This window comes from Oncorhynchus kisutch, linkage group LG15, assembly GCF_002021735.2.
Source record: "Oncorhynchus kisutch isolate 150728-3 linkage group LG15, Okis_V2, whole genome shotgun sequence".
Taxonomy (NCBI): Eukaryota; Metazoa; Chordata; class Actinopteri; order Salmoniformes; family Salmonidae; genus Oncorhynchus; species Oncorhynchus kisutch.
In genome coordinates, this window is record NC_034188.2 from 66770805 (window position 1) to 66793084 (window position 22280).

At 42.3% G+C, this 22280-nt stretch overlaps 1 protein-coding gene across 2 annotated transcripts in view; it reads left to right on the forward strand.

The window, feature by feature from the left end:
- Nucleotides 1-9187: 9187 nt before the first annotated feature.
- The window catches only part of LOC109906087 (leucine-rich repeat and fibronectin type III domain-containing protein 1), a 134082-nt gene continuing 120989 nt past the window's right edge, over nt 9188-22280 (forward strand). Inside the window, exon 1 of one of the 2 annotated variants that reach the window (XM_031790869.1) lies at nt 9188-9654. The gene's annotated coding sequence lies outside the window, so the exon portion shown is untranslated. Of the gene's footprint in view, nt 9655-9687; nt 10509-22280 lie in introns of those variants that run through there. The other variant, XM_031790868.1, reaches the window with a different exon arrangement.

A 22280-nucleotide genomic window follows, 5' to 3' on the forward strand; every position in this document is an offset into this window, starting at 1 on the left:
ACCTGGTTGATTAACAATATTGGGTTGTTAACATGTTTGTTTAAATATCTAAATAAATTGGGACACAAAAAAAGGCCATGTAGAACACCATTGCCCATCATGCATAAAATACTTTTGTACATATTTGGACGAATTGAGTATGAGATTGTGCCTGGCAGTTAAAAGACAGAAAGATCCCAAGAAAGCACTATTTTCTGGGTGTGTGAAGCAGGGTAAGTTTTATGACTGACTAGTATTTCCATAGCAGTGATGGTGTAAAGGCCTCTGAAACAGCTTGTCTCTCTATTTGAACAGCTGAACTAATGGAACCATGCATAGTCTAATGTATTACCAGGCAATTACTAGAGTAGTAGTTTAAGAGAGCGCTGTCTATAAGCCAGTTGAAACAAGACAAATGTCCTTTCAAAATCTGTAGTACTCCATACTGTAGTACTCCTGTAGTTCTCCATACAAGCTCAGTGTAAAAATAATAAATGTGCTCGGTTACCACTCTTGTAATGTTTACAAATGACTGTGAGAAGGTGAAAATGGTTCACTGGCACCTCTATTTCTGTACACACGATGAGCACAAGAATATACTGAGTTATGACTCCAATACCAAGCTTGAAAAGCAAGGAATTGTTTTTGCCAGGAGTTAGATTTCAACAGATTTCATGTCTTTCATAATTGTTTACACTCCCACAATCAACCACAGGAAGCTTGTTGCTGTTCACAGATTACTCGTCTCATTATACACTTGCTTGATTTGATTTTGCATTGCATCATTGAGCGTTAGTAATGTATAAACCACAGCCTTGGCCCAGGGGAGATAAAGTCACCATCCCCCACCCTCCTTCACCCGTTCTTCACCCCTGAGCTTTTCCCCTGTGATTCAGTCTGCTTTGTCACTTACCCACTTGCCCTCCTAGGCAGAGGAACAGACTAGTGGCTGTAACCTTTGCTCAACCAGTGATTTAGCCTGCCTGCCCGCACTGATAACACACTCCTCCATCAGAGAGTCATCCCTGACCCTGACTGGCCGCCTGGGTCCCGGGGTGGAAGAGATCAGGGCTGCTCTGCTCCCAGGTAGGGCCCTCTGTCACTGTAGCATTCCCCTGTGTTAGCCAGCATCCTCCTGTACCTTCACCTTGCTCCCCTCTATTCCATACAGCCACTGAACCCTAACAATCATCTATTCTACTGGTCCATAAAACCAGCACCAGGAACCTTAAAGCTCACCTCCACCAGCTCAGTATATAGGTAGCCCCCGCAGTTATCTAATCAACTACAGATATAGGATCTTAATTTGAGCCAGTTTGCTACAGCAGGAGAATAATCCTGCAGTAACAAGACATTTGAATTATTATGTGGATTATTATTAATGGACATTTTTGTAGGCCTTGATACATTTTTCGTAAGGGAAAATTAAGTCTGAAATTAAAATGTGAAAATTCCAAACTTCAGAAGCCTTTTTAAACCTCAAATGCACTACAAGTTTTACATTTCCTGCATCAAATTAAGATCCTACACCTGTAACCTTTCTCTCACCCTCCAGCTCAATCTGAAATTTTAGGGAAGAAAGTTATGTAGCTCACTTATTAGTAGCGCCTCTCTGAGCCTTAATGCCATTTGGATTTTGGAATTTTTATGAGATTACATTTCATTAAGATGTGGATTTCCTCTCGCTTTTCTGCTCTGACCTTAAATTAGCTTTCTCAGAATTTTGAGTTAGCAGATAATAAGCACTTAACTAGAGGGTGTAACATAATTTAAATATTAGAACTGTTAGCTTCAACTGTTACAATTACATACAACCGTAGAAGACCTGTTTTCACTGTGGGTGGTGCAGCCAAGTAAATGCAGAAATGCGCTGTATTTTGGTGATCTTGAAGAAATGTTACTGCAGGTATGAAAGTGATGGGATGACACGGTAATACAGTAGGTATCACTTATTTGACACAAGGTCTTTATGCGCCCTACACTCTCTTCACGTATCACCAGGCGTACATATTGATGCCACCTTCAATCCATACGCTATCAGTATGTTAACTTCAATGCAAATTAAATTGTTATAGACATGACACATGAAATAACTGTTCATCAATGTTGACAAATGCTAATGCTGTTTCCTGTCAAAATCTTTATGGAGGGGGACTTTTAGTAAGCTTGTGTTTCCACTGAAGAAGTCATCAACTGATAATATTCAGCAGAGGGTTGTGTACTACTGACTTGTGTAAAATATGTTTAAATTAACTGTGGGTGTGTGTGATATTTGTTCAGCCGGCTCTGTGCTGACAGACGGTCTCTGGATCTCAATGTTGTGTGTGATTATTTTTGTCAAGACAACGTTCTGTTTGCCGAGCACTGAGCAGTGAGATTGGATGGGCAAGAGAAGGGCTGCCCAAGATAGACAGCTGGACCGTTATGATGATTGCCACTTCCCCCCAATGCGATGTGAAATTGAGTTTCTCAAAAAGCACTGCCTGGTCCCGCCCATTCACAGTAGCATGTGCAGGTTTTCATGCTGCAGCAATGCCAATCACATCTCAGTATCCACCTTCCATCGCTATGCTAACGCTTCAGTTGCTGTCTCAGTGTACTTGATGCAACAGCAGCCTGAACTGAGTACTTCATCTAAGGGAAATCAAGATGATGCAGACTTCGTTGACAGAGGGACTATTGCAATAGGATAAAAGGAGAAGACATCAGTGTTTTTGTTAGTCCAGATAAGAACTATGGCAAAATACTTATGTATGAAATCAGGCTCTGTTGCTGTTTCAATTGGGGTAACAAATTGTCTCCCTTGTCATCAGCATCTCCTTCCCTGCTGCTCTCATCAAAATTCTTTTGACTGCCCGGTTGCCATGGTACTCTGAAAAATGTAGTGCTGAGATTTTTCCCTCAGATAGTGATCCTGACTTCTTCTTTCTGTCTGCCTATTTCAGAAACAGACCTTTGGCTTCAAGTTAGGAGGCAGAATTAAAACACAATATGCGAGGAAAGGTAATTAGAAACAAAGTAATTGATGAACCACACCATCAACCGAATACACCTTCTGTTGCTATTTCCTTATTTAAAATGAATGAGGTATATGTATATGCATCAACATTGTTTGAGTGATGCATAAAATTTACATAAATCAACACTTGATTAGAATTATGGTTTGTTAAAAAACAGCACATGGTGTCACTGTGAGGCAGCGTTTATTTAATGTAATTGAGCCATAATCACAGAATCACACAATTAGTAACACAATAGAAGCAATCAATTAACAATAATAAAATACAAATCTATCAAACCAAGAGAATAGTTCAGACAGTGCTTACAATGTGGTCCTCTGTAGCTCAGTTGGTAGAGCTTGCTTGCAACAAAAGGATAGTGGGTTCGAGTCCCGGGACCACTATATGTATATGAATGTATGCATGCCTGGTCCCCGCCCATATAGCATGTGTAGGTAAGTTGCTTTGGATAAAAGTGTCTGCTAAATGGCATACATCCTCTAAATGGATGCAGAATGTGTTATGTATCTTTTGTGGGTAATTTGAGTTGCAGTAGCTATAGTTTTAATTGGTGTGTATGAGTCATTATCACTATGTCACATGGTTATCCCCAGTTTTAGACACAAGCTAGGAAACCCTGTTGACTGACATCAAGCATAATATGGGTAATTCACATTTTATTGATCCTATTGAAAAACACAATTGAGCTTTTTATTTATCCATCAGGGTCTTGAGGCATGTGCTAACCCACAGACGAAAATCATCAGGACACAATGGACCACATCCAGTAAGGTTGACCATGGAGGATACACACTGTTCTGTTCTCTCTGAGGATGTATTTCCTCTGGGTGTGAACATCGCTGCTGACAAGCCAATTACAGACTGTTATAATGAAAAACACAGGGAGGCTGCATGCTCTCATCATTATGATATGAGGTTTATGTTGCATTAAGACGAATATCTAACATCTCGCACAATGGGACAGTATTTTGTAGGAGTGATTAAATAATGTGCTCACTGAGATATAGAAATAGACACATGACAATCACAACCATCTAACGTACTGTAATGATGTTTCTGTTCCTGCAGCTCCTAAACAATGGCTCATCACAGTATTATTTAATAGTCTATATACCTGAATAAAATAATGCTAATCATCATTCAAGCCACAAAGGCCTACACAGGAGGACATGGGCACGGGAACTGATGCATCTGATTAGGACTCCTTTTGGCTCACTCACCAGGAAGGAATAGGGGACTACAGTGTTCTTAATGGAAATTGATCGAGGGCCACTATGTTGTGTCAAAAATGACATTTTGAGCTGGACCCATATCCATAGACATTAAAACCATATAGTGATAGAACTGACGCCCTCCACGTATTCCTATGGAAAACTCCCAATGGCGCATGAAGTATATGAATTTGAAACACGCCATATTGCTGAATGAGGCTGAATGGCACCAAAAATCGCTAAGGATCATGGTGAAAGTGGGCCGTAACTAGCAAAGGATCATGGTCGATGTAGATGTTTTCATCCTGCCTGAGAGAGTCAACCCAACACTCCTAGATGATGTCTGAGTCAATACCGGAAGCCTTGGATATAAACAGTCGTGGTTATCCTGTGTTTCATACAGATTTATCACATGGTATGCGATAGTTACATTGTTCAACAGATGTTACCTGCGTTAACATTAATAAAAACATCTAGCTATATCCTATATTGTCTCCTGAGCAGAGCGGTGAGTGGCACAAGGCTCCTGTGTAGTCAAGTATAGTAGTCACAATGGATCACTATTTTATAACATTTCTCAATTTGTAGTGAACTTTAAAATAATTAATAGTGGGGAGGTAACTTGATAATAATAAGCACATTTTAGAGGCCAAAACGGCCATCTAAAAAACATTTGTTTGGCCTTCCTGGCAATCATAAATTACATAGGCTTTCAAATCAAATCAAATCAATGTTTTTTTGTCACCTGCGCCGAATACAACAGGTGTTGACCTTACAGTGAAATGCTTACTTACAGGCTCTAACCAATAGTGCAAAAAAGGTATTAGGTGAACAATAAGTAAGTAAAGAAATAAAACAACAGTAAAAAGACAGGGCAGACAAGACAGACAAGCCCAGATTCACAAAACACTTCTTATGCAAAAACTTAAGAAAAACTTTAAAAAATATAACTTTAGACGATAGTTCATAAGTGTAATTCCTCAACAATATCTTAAGATTTAATGATTTTCTTACGAGCTTCTCAAATATCTTCTTAGAATGTTCTTAAGATGTGTGTTGCAAGGCAACTGTTTTAGATAGCAATGGCAATCATGTTAGCATATTTCGTACAGTTCTAAAACATGTTCTTTGGTTTAAAATAATCAATACTGAAACTTTCAGAGGAGGTTTGTGAGTGAATTACACATGTTCAACTGCTTCCATGAGCTTTTTCTCTCACTGCCCTGAGTTTAAGACAAGGGTTTAGCTTTGTTGGAATTAAAAACATTTCCAAGGACTTTATTTTATTTTTTCTTAAGGAGAAACATAAGAAACAGCTTTATTTTCCAATAACCTTTTTGAGGAATAGCAACTTTGCTTAACTTTCTTCTTAAGTCTATAGTTAAGGAAAAAATGGCAGTTAGGAAGACATTTCTTCTTAAGAAGGTTTTGTGAATCTGGGCCTGGGGCTTTTGGCACCTCTAGATTGCTACGCAGTAGCCGACCTGCCGAGAATGCCCATATCAGGCACATGTGCACCTGTACCCGGGCCAGGAAGCATCAACTTCTAATATGTTCCAGAACATTAAGCACAGCCTCTAAGGATATTAGTGTCTTGGTGGTGAGTTCTGGATCTGTGCGTGTGTATTCGCCTCTTGTATGATCTGCACTTTAGGAAATGGCAAGTTTCCGCATAAGAATAGATGGATAGCACTGACCTAATCTGTGATTACGCTTTCAAAGATCAGTGCACAGTAATTTCATCACGTTGGTGAGTGAGGACAGTTCAGATGGACAATCTCTCAATATCATACCAATCAATCACTTTTACAGTGCATTATGGGGAGAGGGAGCCTGGCCTCATAGGTTGCAGCCTGACAAACGGTGGATTGACTTTCCTTCCTTGCTCTCTTTCTATTTCTATCAGCATGCAGTGCATGAGCCCTAATGCATTCATCTACACCATGAACACACATATATTCATGGACTTTAAATTCTGCAGGCTATACAGACTCTGAGTATGCAGATGATGAAAGGATCTCTCTGTTGGTAAAGGTACATGCATGTTAAATCATGCTGGGTTTGCTCTCATTTACAACATTTCATTATGAACAATTAACAAGTAAACGAAAACTGTGCAAAATATCCCAGTATTCAATTGCGCAAATGATTGTTGTTGAGGGATATTAGGTTGTTATGGTTAGATCATTGTGTGAGTATGAGCAACACACCCCACATGGTCTTTCTTGGATTGTTAACATTGGATCTTTCTTTTGAAGTCAATTATTGAAAGGTTATTATAATAATATTTTAGATAAACACCCTTTATACGAAAACATAATGACCACAACGTGTCAAGATGATACTGTAGGTAAATACACAATCTCAAATGCAGTGAAGTATTGTTATAAAATGTCTTATAAGCATGACCTGATGTCTGTCATAATATTTCATGGCAGGTACAGTTAAAGCAGCAAGCCTTTTTGATGAATCCAGCTGGCAACAGTGGTTTTTTGTTGCCATAATCTTCCTCGACTTGGGACTTGGGTGTCGAGTTCTGTGGTAAATGACTTTAAAAAATGTATACACATAAACGACTTGAATAAGCACCACAGGAAACACTTCCTCAGTCAGCACTTTCTCCTGTCCCATACAGTTTGTGACATTTAGCTGCTTTACAGGTGAAAAATAGGGGTAAGGTTGTAGAGAATCGATGGAACATGAATGTAATAAGAAATCGTTGGTGCCGGCTTAGGGCCGGTAGCAACCACCACAGAATTTACGGCCAGAACAAGGATGAGGCTGATGTCCAAGTTAAGGGGAGTTTAATGGAAGAATGGAAGAAGCTGTCCACATTTACCCATCACACACACATCTGACCATTCATGGTTCAGACAACTGAAAATCATGTTCGGTGAGAACAGACATGAACTATATGTTCATTTAGATGCATGCACAGTCCACAGGAGGAAAAGTTCAGAAGGAGGGAAAACTGTGGAAGTGCTCATCAGGATGGGGAAGGCACATTTCTGGCCACACAGCGTACTGGGGTCATAGACCAACTGAAACTGAAGTCCCCGAAATCAAGGCTGCTGATAGGCTGAAAGAGATGTGATGATAAGTATGTGAAGTGACCTTGACCAATAAGACACTAACAAAAGCGGGGGTCTTCTGAATAGGAGACGAAGCTGCCCAACTTGAACTAACCATAAAGGATGGCTAGAATCAGTTGACTGAAGCTGGCCATTTTAACAACAGGCATCAATAGCTTTCCCAGATGCAGTTCTTTAAGTTGGACAGAATAGTGTTCCTCATCTTACAAAGAGTGTGTAGAGAGCACACAACTATACATGCTCCCAATTCATTTCACCATGAGATGATGTGGCTGGTGGTATCTCACTTTGCAGCCCTGAGTGGATTACCCATTGTTTTTCTGGTGGGTGGATATTCAAGAGGTTGTCTCTTCATGCACTGTTTGGCCAGTTTCATTGATCCAGCACAGGACTGAGTGTGTCAGGAACTATGAGGTGTCTTAGGGTATTTTCACACTTGGTCCCTTTAGGACAATTTTTGTGAACTCAGTGCGGTTCGCTTAAGGAACTCGGACCCCTCAAAAGAGCCCCCGAAGCGAACCGAACTGAGACCATCTCGAGAGGAGGTCTGAGTTCGGTTCGCTTGAATTCCGAGGTCCGGTTCCCTTTTTTAGGGCAAGGTGAACGCAAATCTCCCCAGGTGCGCTTGTCCTTTCTCCCGCACCACACACTAGACTACTGCAACATTGTTTCCCCTTCCATAAACCGTCATATTGGTGCCACAATAGAGAGAAGATGATGATCTGCAGGTTTGCGGGAAAAGAATGTGTGCTGTTTTTGGATATTGATTAACGATTGTCAAGGGTGGTCAAAAATTCCAAAATGTGTGGAGGATTTAGTTCAGATTATTTGTTTACAATATGTGATCTTTCAGCTAACATATCTTCATAAGCTGTTTATTGACTGTGGATTTTGAATCGTGTGAATAGACAACCTATTTGGTGAGAATCACAACATAAGGTATAACATATATTCTAGCTCTTAAAGGGGCAGTAGCCTACATTGGGTATACAATTTCCAATTACAGCATTATTTATTCTGCAGTTGTTCTGTTGCTATTTATTCTGTTAGCAATTAAATGTACACTACTGTTCAAAAGTTTGCGGTCACTTAGAAATGTCCTTGTTTTTGAAAGAAAAGCACATTTTTTTGTCCACTTAAAATAACATAAAATTGATCAGAAATACAGTGAAGACATTGTTAATGTTGTAAATGACTATTGTAGCTGGAAACGGCTGATTTTTAATGGAATAACTACATAGGCGTAGAGAGAAATTTCTAAGTGACCCCAAACTTTTGAACTGTAGTGTACATGTTAATAGTATCTTCTGATTACAATTAATATGTCCCATATTTTAATGAAATGCAATCTATTAGCTTCCAAAATGTAAGTAGCTGTCTGATAACACATTCTGATTGAATGGCTTGTCCTGCACTTTGTAAAAACTAAGAGTGCATGTTGGAAAAATACCTTGGTTCCTTTCTAAACACAGAAATGTGAAAACAAAGAGAACTGAGTTATTTCGCTTTATAACCCCCCCCCCCCCTCCCCCCGTTCACTTTAAAGAGGACTGAGATCGGTTATTTTAAAGAGGACTATATGTGAAAACACCCTTAAGAGAGCATTATGGGGGTGTCAGTGTAATCCTGATCCTGACCAACATACTTTCTCAACCACATTTCCATAGGGGTAGGTTTACACCTGTAAAATAAAGATGATGTGTTCTATTTGTTCCATCAACATTCAATGAGATATGGATTAGGTGGAGAGTGACGAAGAAAGGGATGATCATCTGAAAACTAATACTTTTACAATGTGCAGCTCAACTGGTATTCAGACAACCCCCCACGCAGTATCTCATTATGTACTGGTCACAACAGCCAGCCCATCCTGAAGTCCCATCCCATGTCACTTTGGCATCCCACCAATACGGATAAACTCTCCAGAAATCAGAGACCTTAATCAGCATCCCATCCGAGACCAGAATACGCAATGTTTGGTGTATTACCTTAAATTAAATGACATCACATTGCTGCAATGCTGTGCTTGTCATAGAGAATATGTCGCAAAGTAATGTTAACATTAATTCGTCTGTGGGCCACTTTGTAAATATTTTATCTGTTCTGCATTTGTTCAAGACATCATGGTGAGGAAATATCTATTCATTTGTAAGCCTATCAGTCGTGATCCTCCTATTACGCAAGTGTTATGCTGTTGAGTAGAGACGCATTGCAAAATCTTGCCTGCTCGCTCTATGGAATGAAGCAGGATTAATTCTGCCACTACCCTGCCCGGAAAAATCGACCGCATTGTTTTTGCAGAACGAGTGGACAAAGAAGCAAGCCATGTATGAAAACTAATTGCTCGCGTGGGTAAGCATATATTGGCTATCAAGAGAAATACACGCTTTAAACTATGCGTGGGTGGTGTTCCTTCAAACGACAAGGGAAGTTAACGGCCAACATTATCAAGGAGAGCAGGATGTTTGGCAACCTTGATTTGATTATCATAAAATAAAATAAATAGTGGTTATCTATTCTAGGCTGTCATTGTAGTCGTCGACCTTCACAACCATCTCAGACTTTTAGATACGCAGAATATCAGAAACGGTGTGGCTGAATGTAACACCAATCCCAATGCGTCTGTTTCAATCGCGTGTCCGTTCAAAAACACTAGCCTGACAACCCATTGCTTCAAAGGATCCTTAACTGCATGGCTTTCTACCTTCATCATTCATAATGCCAATATTGGTACATGCATATTGCACTATATGAATATACCTCTAATGCAGCCCAACGTGTCTTATTCAAAGCGGCAAGGCTCACTTGACAGGCTACTCATTTGACAGGCTACACTTTCCTGGGACGATAGCTGGATTTCGGATTTGGTTTTTCGTTTGCATATCTTTTTCAGTCTCACTTGGATTGTATTGGGATTAAGGTGGGGTTTTAACCCGATGCAGGTATCAGGGATATATCTTTCCCATGACATCTGCCTCGGTCACTGGATTTTTGATAATTATGGTTTAAGAAAGGACTTCGCCTAACAATTTGTCGACCAATTTCTGAAGTTAAAGTCAACCCGTTGTTGGTTATACCTTTCTCGTCAATTTCACTACTCTTCGACTAAAAATGCTCCAGTAAGACAATGTTTGAACAGTGGAAATAACGCCCATGTGCCTACCCATAAACATCCGCGGCGTATCCTATTAATAACACCCGTAAAGGTAAGTCAGTCATGTATTTTATCTTTGATCACAGCAATTGCATGCTCAATAAATGGCAAATTAGTGTTGTGCTATACACTTTTTTCGGCCTCACACGTTGGCGGATGATTTGATATTGTGTGTAGTGTTTACAGATATCTTGATAGGTATTTAATGTTCAGGTGATGCTAACAGAAACTGCTCTGCCATTTGTCAGTATAGACTATAGGCTATTAATGCGTGCATGCCGCATAGGCTATTCAATTTAAAGTAGTGTCTGACTAATTGCATTATGATATAAATAGCGTCTGATGCTCTGGACCAGTTTTGTTAAATGATTTTGCTGATTTAAGTCACGTAGCCTGTAACCTACATCTGTATAGGTGCAAAAGCGTCCTATCAAGATGATAAATAAGGATGATAAATAGTAGGCTGTAGCCTACAACTAGTGCTGTGAGACAACGGGCAGCCTGGGTAAAGCAACCAACATAATAAGATTGTTGTATGTTGATAGATGACTCATATTAATTTTCATATGAGATGGTTGACATTGTAGCCTAGTAACACACAAAGATTTCAATTGACCTTTCGCAGTATTGGGTTATTCACCTGGTTTGGAATTTAATCTGTGTGGTGGAGAGTCATGCAGCTGCCTATAAGGATATTTTCCTAAGGAATACTTACCCTTATATGGATTCGTTGTAATTAGGCTATTTCTACGTGATGTGTGTAATCAAATTAACAGAGGGAACAAAGTCAGATAATAGATTGGTTCAAGGCCGGTCTGTGTCTGTAGAAGCAGCATGCATTCTGCATTCATTATCATATGTTTGTGTTGCTTGGCTACAACCACTGAAGCTGTGTGGGCATTCAGATCAAAAGGTGCTTGAATACAGAACACATGGGCCACACATAACTACGTCAGTTGAATCCTCCATTGAAGTTGCCAATGTTGGTTGAAAGCACAGACCAGCCTGTTTGGAGCGCAAGTGGCACGGGCGTGTCTGCATCAGCACAACGTCGACTTTCTCAAGTTAGCAGCAGCACTGGAGAATGTGTATCACTGTAGAAAAGCCCAATGGCCGCTTGGGGACACTGACTGCTAAGCTACAGCCGTCTATTATTCAGTTCAGTACCGACTAATCGAATGCATAAGGAACGAATGTGAATGTTCCGATTTTTATCCATGGGTTGCAAATCAAGGCACGCTTTTCTCATAGACTTAACGTTACCCATAGGCGCGACGTTGAGAAGGAAGCGAAGCCCAATGTAATGGCATTTTTTCTATATATATATATTACATATTATTAATGATCATGAGTAGACTAGAATGCTACAGTGCGGCAGCAGAGCTGACCCTGTGTATTACGGTCGCTGTCCACTGGCCAGTGGTGCTGTACTTCATAATTCGGCATTCCGAGCTCATAGCTGACCATGGTGCTGAATCTGTAAATTTACAATAGCGCCACATAGCCTTTTCCCACGTAACAAAGTAGCCATAGAAAACTACAGGTTGTATAGGTAGACTCCTGAAAGCAGCGTTCCTATACAGGACAATATGCAAATTAATTAGTTAGCTCACCAATTAATGTGCTCATAAGTGATGCAGTCTTTGAAATGTTTATTACGAGTCTTTATGTATTTAGTTCAAAAGAGAACATAGGAAAACATTTTTTAAATTTATTTAACCAGTTAGGCCAGTTGAAAACAAGTTTTCATTTACAACTGCGATCTGGCCAAGAGAAAGTAAAGCAGTGCGACAAAAACAACAACACAGAGTTATGCAAACGTTAAAAAACAATGGCAACACAATATTATCTCTAGCAGCTAGCGAAGGTATTATTCGCTGTCCAACCACTCTAATGGACCTCAGTTTGAATGTAGTCTTATGGTCAAAAAGGTAGCCATTTTTTTAAAGGATTATTTTCTCCTTTCTCATTTTCAGGCATTCAATATTTATGTTGTTAGTTTCTGGAATAATAGGCTATGTCTCTGTAGGCAGTCTCCAGAGATAGGAGGTATTTGTGTCCTTGCCAATCTTAGTCTTCAGACTCAGTAGAGGGCTCAAAGAGGTCAGCATGTGGGTTTCATAGGATTATATATTTTCTACACTCAGGCAATGTAGATGGGAGAAATAAGGTGAGATGTCAGATGTAAACAGTGTAGTAGTGAAGGTTGTAAATCCATTAAAGAGAGATGGAGGCAAAATATCAAAACGCTTACCATTAAATGAGGCATACATCCCCTCATATTTAAATCCGTCCCACTCTCCTTTGACATACCAAGGGGAAACTGTGTACATCGATTCGCTGAGTTGCTACATCAGTAGTGCAGTATGCCGCATGCATTTTACATAGAAGCTTGCAGTGCCACTCCACCACTGGTTAGTACCGTTCACCAGGTGCAGCTGCATTATCTGCTCATCCATCTCAATCAGGAATGGGACTCCATGTTCTGGCACATCAGGGGCACCACCTCTCCACAGCTGCCCAGCCTGCCCAGTGCAATGAAGTGCTGAGACGGAGAGGAGCTGTCACATGGTTTACGTGTTGCAATGGCCACACCCTGTTGGACGGATTCCTTCAAAGGTGAAGATAAGAGACACACATTCATCACACAGATAAAACAACCTAGTCATGCGTGGAGCAAAGTACTGGGTCCTTTATGGGTATGAAGACTACAACAATAGGAATCAATAGCCCCAGGTTGATAGAGTTTAGGATATCTATTGCTTTGGGTGTGCATGTTTAATATTTGAATGAGCTGTTGAAGCATTTGTTTCAGTCAGAACCATTGACATTTGAAGCTGCAGCACCAGGTTATGTATTTTAAATACGTGCTCCATGTCTGTACATAATAAGGGCCTGCTATAAGTGGCTTGTAAAGATATCTGAACACAGAGGTTAATGAGGTCTATTCTTAGTTGCGTTAATACGCTTGAGCCCTATTGGATTAGTGTTATGAATAAATTAAACAACAAGTGCAACAGGCCTTCCCACTGGGCAAAGACATAAATTCCATGTCTATTCCACGTTGGTTCACCCTCATTTTATTGAAATGACTTGGAAACAACATTGAGTCAACCAGTGTGTACCCAGTGGATTGTTGTGTATTTAGATTTGGACTATCTATGCAGCAGTTGGGGTGAGATAGGCCATCACCCCTTCTCTTGCTTGTCAGCGCATTGGACCGTGTTACAGTAGATATCCAGGGTTCTGGTGCCATGCCTTTGCCTAATGAAATCAGCCATCATGAGAGCCTCATTATATACACATTATCATACATACTGTTGAAGTAATATGGCTGTAGGTTCTTCTGTCTCACCGAAAGCCCATTCTTGTGGGAAGCTGCTATAGACCAAAAGCTTGATAATGTATGTGATATCAACAGAGAAGTATATTTTCTGGGTCATTTAAATATTGACTGGCTTTCATCAACTTGCCCACTCAAGAAAAAGCTTCAAACTGTGATCAGTCAACCTATCAGGGTAGTAATAAACAGCACAGGAATGAAATCATCAATATGTATTGATCACGTTGAACTTACTAGCCCCAAGTCATTATGTTATTTTTTTCATGTGCATTTAGCTATTTTGCTATTTGCCTCATGACTCCTGCATACTTTGTGACTACAAACTTTCTTTACCCAACCGTGGGACAGTGTCACGTTCTGACCTTTATTTCCTTTGTTTTGTCTTTATTTAGTATGGTCAGGGCGTGAGTTGGGGTGGGCTGTCTATGTGTGTTTTTCTATGTTGTGGTTTTGAGTTCAGCCTAGTATGGTTCTCAATCAGAGGCAGGTGTTGTTAGTTGTCTCTGATTGAGAATCATACATAGGTAGACTGGGTTTCACTTTTGAGTTGTGGGTGTTTGTTTCCGTGTGAGTGTTTGTTGCCACAAGGTACTGTTTCGGTTTCGTTCATGTTCACATTTATTTTTTTGTATTTCATAGTGTTCAGTTTATGTCTTAAAATAAACGTTATGGACACTTACCACGCTGCGCATTGGTCCTCCGATCCTTCTCGCTACTCCTCCTCAGAAGAGGAGGAGGAATCCCGTTACAGACAGACTATGTTTGTTCTCACACTCGGGACTCTGACTCTCTATTGGCTACACAGACTTTTGGCCTCCAATATAGTAGCCATATCTAGGAAAACCAAAGTTCCAAAGGCTAGGCCTAATATAGTGTATAAGAGGTCATACAATAAGTTTTGTAGTGATTCCTATGTTGTTGATGTAAATACTATTTGTTGGTCCGTGGTGTGTAATGAGCAGCAAACAGACGTTGCACTTGACACATTTATGAAATGATTTATTTCATTGGCAAGATTAGCAAATTTAGGTATGACATACCAGCAACATCACTGACACTACACATCTAAGTATATCTTAACAAATTATGAAAGACAAGAACTGTAATTTTGAATTCCGTAAAGTGAGTGTGGAAGAGGAGAACAAATGATTGTTGTTTATCAACAATTACAAGCTCCTGGGGTCTGAAAACTTGGATGGAAAATTACCGAGGATAATAGCGGACTATGTGGCGACTCCTATTTGCCATATCTTCAATTTAAGCCTACTAGAAAGTGTGTGCCCTCAGGCCTGGAGGGAAGCAAAATTCATTCTGCTACCTAAGAATAGTAAAGTTCCCTTTACTTGCTCAAATAGCCGACCAATCAGCCTGTTGGCAACCTTAGCAAAGTTTGGAAAAACAATGTGTTTGATTAGATACAATGCCATTTAAAAAAACAAATTGACAACAGACTTTCAGCAAGTTTATAGGGAAGGTCACTCAACAAGCACAGCACTTACACAAAAGACTGATGATTGGCTAAGAGAAATTGATAATAAAAAGATTGTGCAAAATCTTTCACTAAACCCTAAACCTCAACTAAATATTGTGTTAAATAATGTGGAAATTGAGCAAGTTGAGGTGACTAAACTGCTTGCAGTAACCCTGGATTGTAAACTGTCATAGTCAAAACATATTGATACAACAGTAGCTAAGATGGGGAGAAGTCTGTCCGTAATAAAGTGATGCTCTACCTTCTTAACAGCACTATCAAAAAGGCAGGTCCTACACTCTTTAGTTTTGTCGCACCTGGACTACTGTTCAGTTGTGTGGTCAGGTGCCACAAAGAGGGACTTAGGAAAATTGCAATTGGCTCAGACCAGGGCAGCACGGCTGGCCCTTGGATGTACACAGCGAGCAAACATTAATAATATGCATGTCAATCTCTCAAAGTGGAGAAGAGCTTGACTTCATCACAACTTGTATTTGCGAAAGCATGTTGAAAGCACCGAGCTGTCTGTTTAAATGACTAGCACACAGCTCAGACACATATGCATACCACACAAGACATGCCACCAGAGGTCTCTTCACAGTTCCCAAGTCCAGAATAGACTATGGGAGGCACACCGTACTACATAGAGCCATAACTACATGGAACTCTATTCCACATCAGGTAACTGATGCAGCAGGATAATCAGATTTAATAAACAGATAAACATACACCTTATGGAACAGCAGGGACTGTGAAGCAACACAAACATAGGCACAGACAGATGCATCCACACACATGATAACATATGCACTATACACACACATACACATGGATTTAGTGTTGTAGATATGTGGTAGTGGAGTAGGGGCCTGAGGGCACACACTTAGTGTGTTGTGAAATCTGAATGTAATTCTAATGTTTTTAAAATGGTATAACTGCCTTCATTTTACCGGTCCCCAGGAAGAGGAGCTGGATCCATAATAAATACAAATACTGACTACATGGATTTGATATTGATACATGAACACACAATATCAAGAAATATGTGAGAATAATTTCAAATGACAATAGGGAATAGTTAAACAGATCCACAAGCAGATAGGTGGGAAGCCTGCTGCTGCTTTCTAGGTTGGCAGTATAGGCAGCAGGGTGAGATTAATCTAGCCTCTCTGGCTTCCCAGTCTGTTGCATTGTGTTACAGCAGCTGCTCTGGTTGCTGCTATCATGTGTTAGCATTATGAAATCAGGGCTGATATGGGTTTTATCAGTCACTGCAGAAACGAGAGGAAAGAGACATGCCAAAACCTCCATATCTGTATTGGGAGAATGAAAGAAAATCTGGATTTGAAAATTATTATGCATAGCCTACCCACTGTAGAGCTGTAGTCAATGAGGTCTGGATGTCAAACAGCTGTATAAAACAATAACATCTGTTTTGTTATGTGTAAGATAACTTCACAGGAAGCAATATAGCCTAATTAATTCACTATTGTACTTCTGCTCATAATAGGAGTAGGCACAGTAGATTCAGTACACATTTCATGAAAAAGTACCCAGTGCCGGCAATTTCTGTTAGAAAAGTGTTAACATGGGCCTCCTGAGTGGCGCAGCGGTCTAACTGCGTAGCAGTGCTGAAGGTGTCACTACAGACCCGGGTTCGATCCCAGCTGTATCACAACAGGCTGTGATCGTGAGTTCAATAAGGCGGTGCACAAATGGCCAAGCGTCTTCCGGGTTAGGGGAGGGTTTGTCTGGTGGGGCTTTCCTCGGCTCATCGCGCTCTAGGGACTCTTTGTGGAAGGCAGTACCCTGCAGGCTGACCTTGGTTGTCAGTTGAACGGTGTTTCCTCCGACACATTGGTGTGGTTGGCTTCTGGGTTAAGCGGGTCTTGTTTCGGAGGACGCATGACTTGACCTTCGCCTCCCGAGTGTTAGTGTTAACAAAAATGTGCATACTGTTATACTAAAGATTAGTTATGAAACATTGAAACTAGATGATGGTGCTGTTTGACTTGCTCATGTAAAATGTGGTATTCTAACTAAGCAAACAACCTTTAGAATGATCGGTCGGTTGATAGATATTATACCTAAGGGCTTTCCTTTAGCCCCCAAAGTTGAGCTTAAAATCTGAATAAGGGGAAATTTCTTTTAGTACCCCCAGGGGACCTGGGTGATGAGCATAGGCCTGGAGCGTGCATCTCATCCTGGGGCAGACTAGGGTCTCTCTTGGCATTAGCAGATAAACCAGGCTGGGTCCTGGGGCTGGGGAGCCAAAGGGTTGACCTGGTACATGTGGCATGCAAAGCATGAGATGTAGGATGGAGCTCAAGGGCAGCAGAGAACACAGATGGTCACCACAGTCTGCAGGGAGGGAGCACACTGTAACAGAGGAGCAAAGGACCATTGGATGGAGAGAGGCAGAAACACATGGTGTTTAAAGAACAGAAATCACCTCTATAGCTTGATGATGAGAGTGAGCAGTTGATTGAAGGGAAGCGAAGATGAGGACTCAAGGTAGAACCAGATGTACAGTACCAGTCAGAAGTTTGGACACACCTACTCATTCAAAGTTTTTTTTTTAAATGTAAAAACTATTTTCTACATTGTAGAATAATAGTGAAGGCATCAAAGATATGAAATAACACGTATGGAATCATGTAAAAAAAGTGTAAACAAATCAAAATATATTTTATATTTGAGATTCTTCAGTTGCCACTCTTTGCCTTGATGACATCTTTGCACACGTGACATTTTCTCAACCAGTGTCATGAGGTAGTCACCAGGAATGCATTTCAATTAACAAGTGTGCCTTGTTAAAAGTTAATTTGTGGAATTTCTTTCCTTAATGAGTTTGAACCAATCAGTTGTGTTGTGACAAGGTTTGGGTGGTATACAGAAGATATCCCTATTTGATAAAAGACCAGAACAGCAAGAACAGCTCAAATAAGCAAAGAGAAACGACAGTCCATCATTACTTTAAGATATGAAGGTCAATAAATCTGGAAAATGTCAAGACCTTTGAAAGTTTCTTCAAGTGCAGTTGCAAAAACCATCAAGCGCTATGATGAAACTGGCTCTCATGAGGACCGTAACAGGAAAGGAAGACCCAGAGTTACCTCTGCTGCAGAGGATAAGTTCATTGCAGTAACAAACACGTCTTAAAATCAACTGTTCAGAGGAGACTGCGTGAATCAGGCCTTCATGGTCAAATTGCTGCAAAGAAACTATTTCCCCGAAGTGAGAGGGCCAGGAGGTATGCGGTCAACAATGCTTGACTCAGGGAGGAGGACGCCCCTGCCATGCATAGTCCCATGGGATGTTGGCTATCATCAACAAGGCAACTCCTATGACTAATTGGGAATGGGACCCAAGCGTAGGATTGATCACCCTGTCGCTGGCCGCCTTTGGGGAGGGTGTATAGTGTGAAAGGCCGAAACACCCTAGGAACCAAAGGTACACTACTGACGATGCGCTCCCCAAATTTCACCAGGCTCACTGTTCATTAACTCTTGGAAGTGCTTGCACAAAGGATAGTAACATCTCATCCTGTGTTCTTGGAATCTGAATATCTGGACTTGTCCAGTGACTGCTGAGAAAGATCAGCTGACAACAGGGGAAAGTCCTTGTGGCGGCACGGAGAGACGGCTGACAGGAGGGAATAGACCCCACTGGGACAGTCATGGGGTAGCTTCCTATTTCTGTAGTTTCCCATGCGTCGCAGTATGTTGGAAACACCCGCTTTAGCTACAGAAAGTCAACATACGAGAATACCCCTAGAGTCTGCGAGAGCGGGGGCGGAAGATGACTCATCGGCTGACAACATGGTAACGACTGGACCGGAAACGACTACGAGTAATGAGAGCACAGCACAAGAGAACACCACAGCAACTGTCACAAGTTCTGCTGCAACAGCGGGCCACAAACAGATGCAGGTATGTGTCTGTGGTTGGAGGAAAGTTACATCACACCATGGGTTGAGGATCCACCAGGGGAAGAAGGGGTGTTTGGGTAAAGAGAGACAGAGGCCTCGCAATGATTACTTTCTGCGAAAGCGATCAAATCAGTCGAATGAAGCACAGCAACTGGACGCAAACCATAGTTTGCAGTGCATCAGTACCACTGTCATGGAGGTCGTAAACTCAAGCACCGAAGTAACAACTGAGGTGGAACCAACAACAGGAGTGGAACTCACCGAGCCTCCCAGACCTGCAGTCGAGAGGAGACTACCAGGGCACAGACCATATGTGAAGTGGCCCGGCGCCAGTGACAAGAAGTTGTGGGAAACAGTGAATACTGACCTTACCTTGACCCTCGAGAAACTTCGAGGCACAGTGGAGAAGAATTGGAGAGGATGGGGGACATTATCTATGAGTACGGGACAGAAAGATTTGGAGTGGAAGAGGCAAAAGGCGGGAGAAAGGTTCCAACCCCACCAGTTTCCAGGAGGCAACAAGAAATCAAGCGCCTCGTTCAAGAAAGGCGACAGCTTAAGAAACAGTGGAAGAAGGCCTCAGAAGTGGAGAAGGAGGGCATAGAGGCACTTCAGGCTGATATCAAAAACCGGTTGGCATCCCTCCGTAGAGCAGAGAACCTACGGAAACGCAGAAGGAAGAAAGAACAAACTAGAACTCGATTCTATAAAGATCCCTTCAAGTTCCTTAAAAGTCTCTTCACGAAGGAAAAAAGTGGAGCTCTAAAAACAACAAAGAAAGACCTAGAGGAGCACCTGAGAACATCAAACTTTGACTCAAAGCGACATGAACATCTGGCCATCCCATCAGATATCCCACCCATTGAACCCCCGGAACATCATATTGAGACCAGCCCTCCGACATGGAAAGAGGTGGAAAACACAGTTCGAGGGGCAAGAACAGCATCAGCCCCGGGGCCAAATGGAGTCCCGTACAAAGTGTATAAGAACGCACCAGACGTCCTGAGGTTCCTCTGGAGGCTTATGAGAACAGCTTGGAAAAATAAGATAATACCCAAAGTGTGGCGTAGGGCAGGCTGGGTCCTGATCCCTAAGGAGAAGGATGCAGTGAACATCAGCCAATTCCGCCCAATCTCCTTACTGAATGTCGAGGGTAAAATCTTCTTTAGGGTCATTGCCCAGAGGATGGCCGAGTACCTGCAAAGGAATGCGTACGTCGATACATCTGTACAGAAGGCAGGAATATCAGGGTTCTCTGGCTGCTTGGAACATTCCAGCATGATCTGGCACCAGATCCAAATGGCCAAGGTGGAGAAAAGGGACCTCCATGTAGTCTTTCTCGACCTTGCCAATGCATTTGGCTCTGTGCCCCATGAACTCCTGTGGTCTGCCTTCAGATTTTTCCACATACCGGACACCATCACAACCCTGGTGAAGTCGTACTTCCAGGATCTGCAGTTCTGCTTCACCACCTCAGAGTTCACCACCTCATGGCAGTGCCTGAATGTAGGTATAATGGCAGGATGTACCATTTCTCCGTTGGCATTCATAATGGCAATGGAGGTTATCATCAGATCCTCAAAATGGGTTGCTGGTGGACAGCGAGTCGACTCTGGTTTCCGCCTCCCTCCACTCAGAGCCTACATGGACGACATTACAACATTGACCACCACCAGGAGACTGCTCAGAAAACTCGAGGAGAACATCAGCTGGGCCCGTATGAAGATTAAACCATCCAAGTCACGTAGCATCTCGATTGTGAAGGGAGTACTCTCTGACCTGAAATTCTTCATCGGAGATGACCAAATCGCAACAGTGTCTGAGCAGCCGGTAAAAAGCCTTGGAAGGTGGTATGATGCAAGCCTGAAGGACAAAGACCAGGTGCAACAGCTGCGCAAAGACATCGGTAGTAGCCTACAGTCCATCGACAACACCCAGCTACCTGGAAAGTTAAAGGCCTGGTGTCTGCAGTTTGGTCTCCTACCCCGGGTGTTGTGGCCCTTAGCAGTGTATGAGGTTCCAATCTCAACAGTCGAGAAGATGGAAAGAGGAGTCACAGGCTACTTAAAGAAGTGGCTCGGAGTTCCACGATGCCTTACCACCATCGGCCTCTATGGAGATGGTGTCCTCAAGCTGCCCCTCACCAGTCTAACAGAGGAATTCAAGTGTTCAAAAACCAGGCTCCAGATGACACTGAATGAATCTCGAGACCCAGTGGTGAGCAACAACGCGCCGACCTTGGCAACTGGGCGCAAATGGAGGCCAGGAAAAGCAGTCCAGGAGGCAATAGCAGCCCTCAGACATGCTGACATTGTGGGTCATGTTCAGCAAGGGAGAGGCGGCCTTGGGCTAACTAGCCGTGCTGCTTGGAGTAAGGCCACTGCACCAGAGCGGCGGAAGATGGTAGTGCAGGAAGTACGCCATCAGGAGGAGGCTGCAAGGTGGGCCAAGGCAGTCTCTCTTGCCAAACAGGGACAGTGGACTCGATGGGACAGTGTGGAGAAGAGGAAGATCAGCTGGAAGGATCTGTGGGCCATGGAAGCGAGGTGGTTGAGCTTTTCCATCAGAGCAACATATGACGTCCTTCCAACTCCAGTTAATCTTCACCAATGGTATGGTGAAGATCCGGACTGTGCCCTCTGTTCCATGCCAGCCAACCTCAGGCACATTCTCACGGGGTGTAAAACAAGCCTCACCCAAGGACGCTACACTTGGCGTCACAACCAAGTCCTTAAAAACCTTGCGTCCGCCCTGGAGGACAAGTGAGCTGCCACCAACTCCCTACCACCCCCAGCAGCATCACACCCCTTACGGACAAACTTTGTCCGCGAAGGGGCTAAACCACCGAAGCGCGGCTCGACACCATTAGAGCGAGACCAGCTGCGCTTGGCCCGCGACTGGAAAATGCTAGCTGACATGGCCGGCAACTTGTGTTTCCTCCGGAGATCGCAACCACCACCCTAAGACCTGACATGGTGCTCTGGTCCCGTTCGCTCAAGAAGGTCTTCATCATTGAGCTCACAGTACCCTGGGAGGACTCAGTAGATGAGGCTTATGAGCGAAAGCATCTGCGCTATGC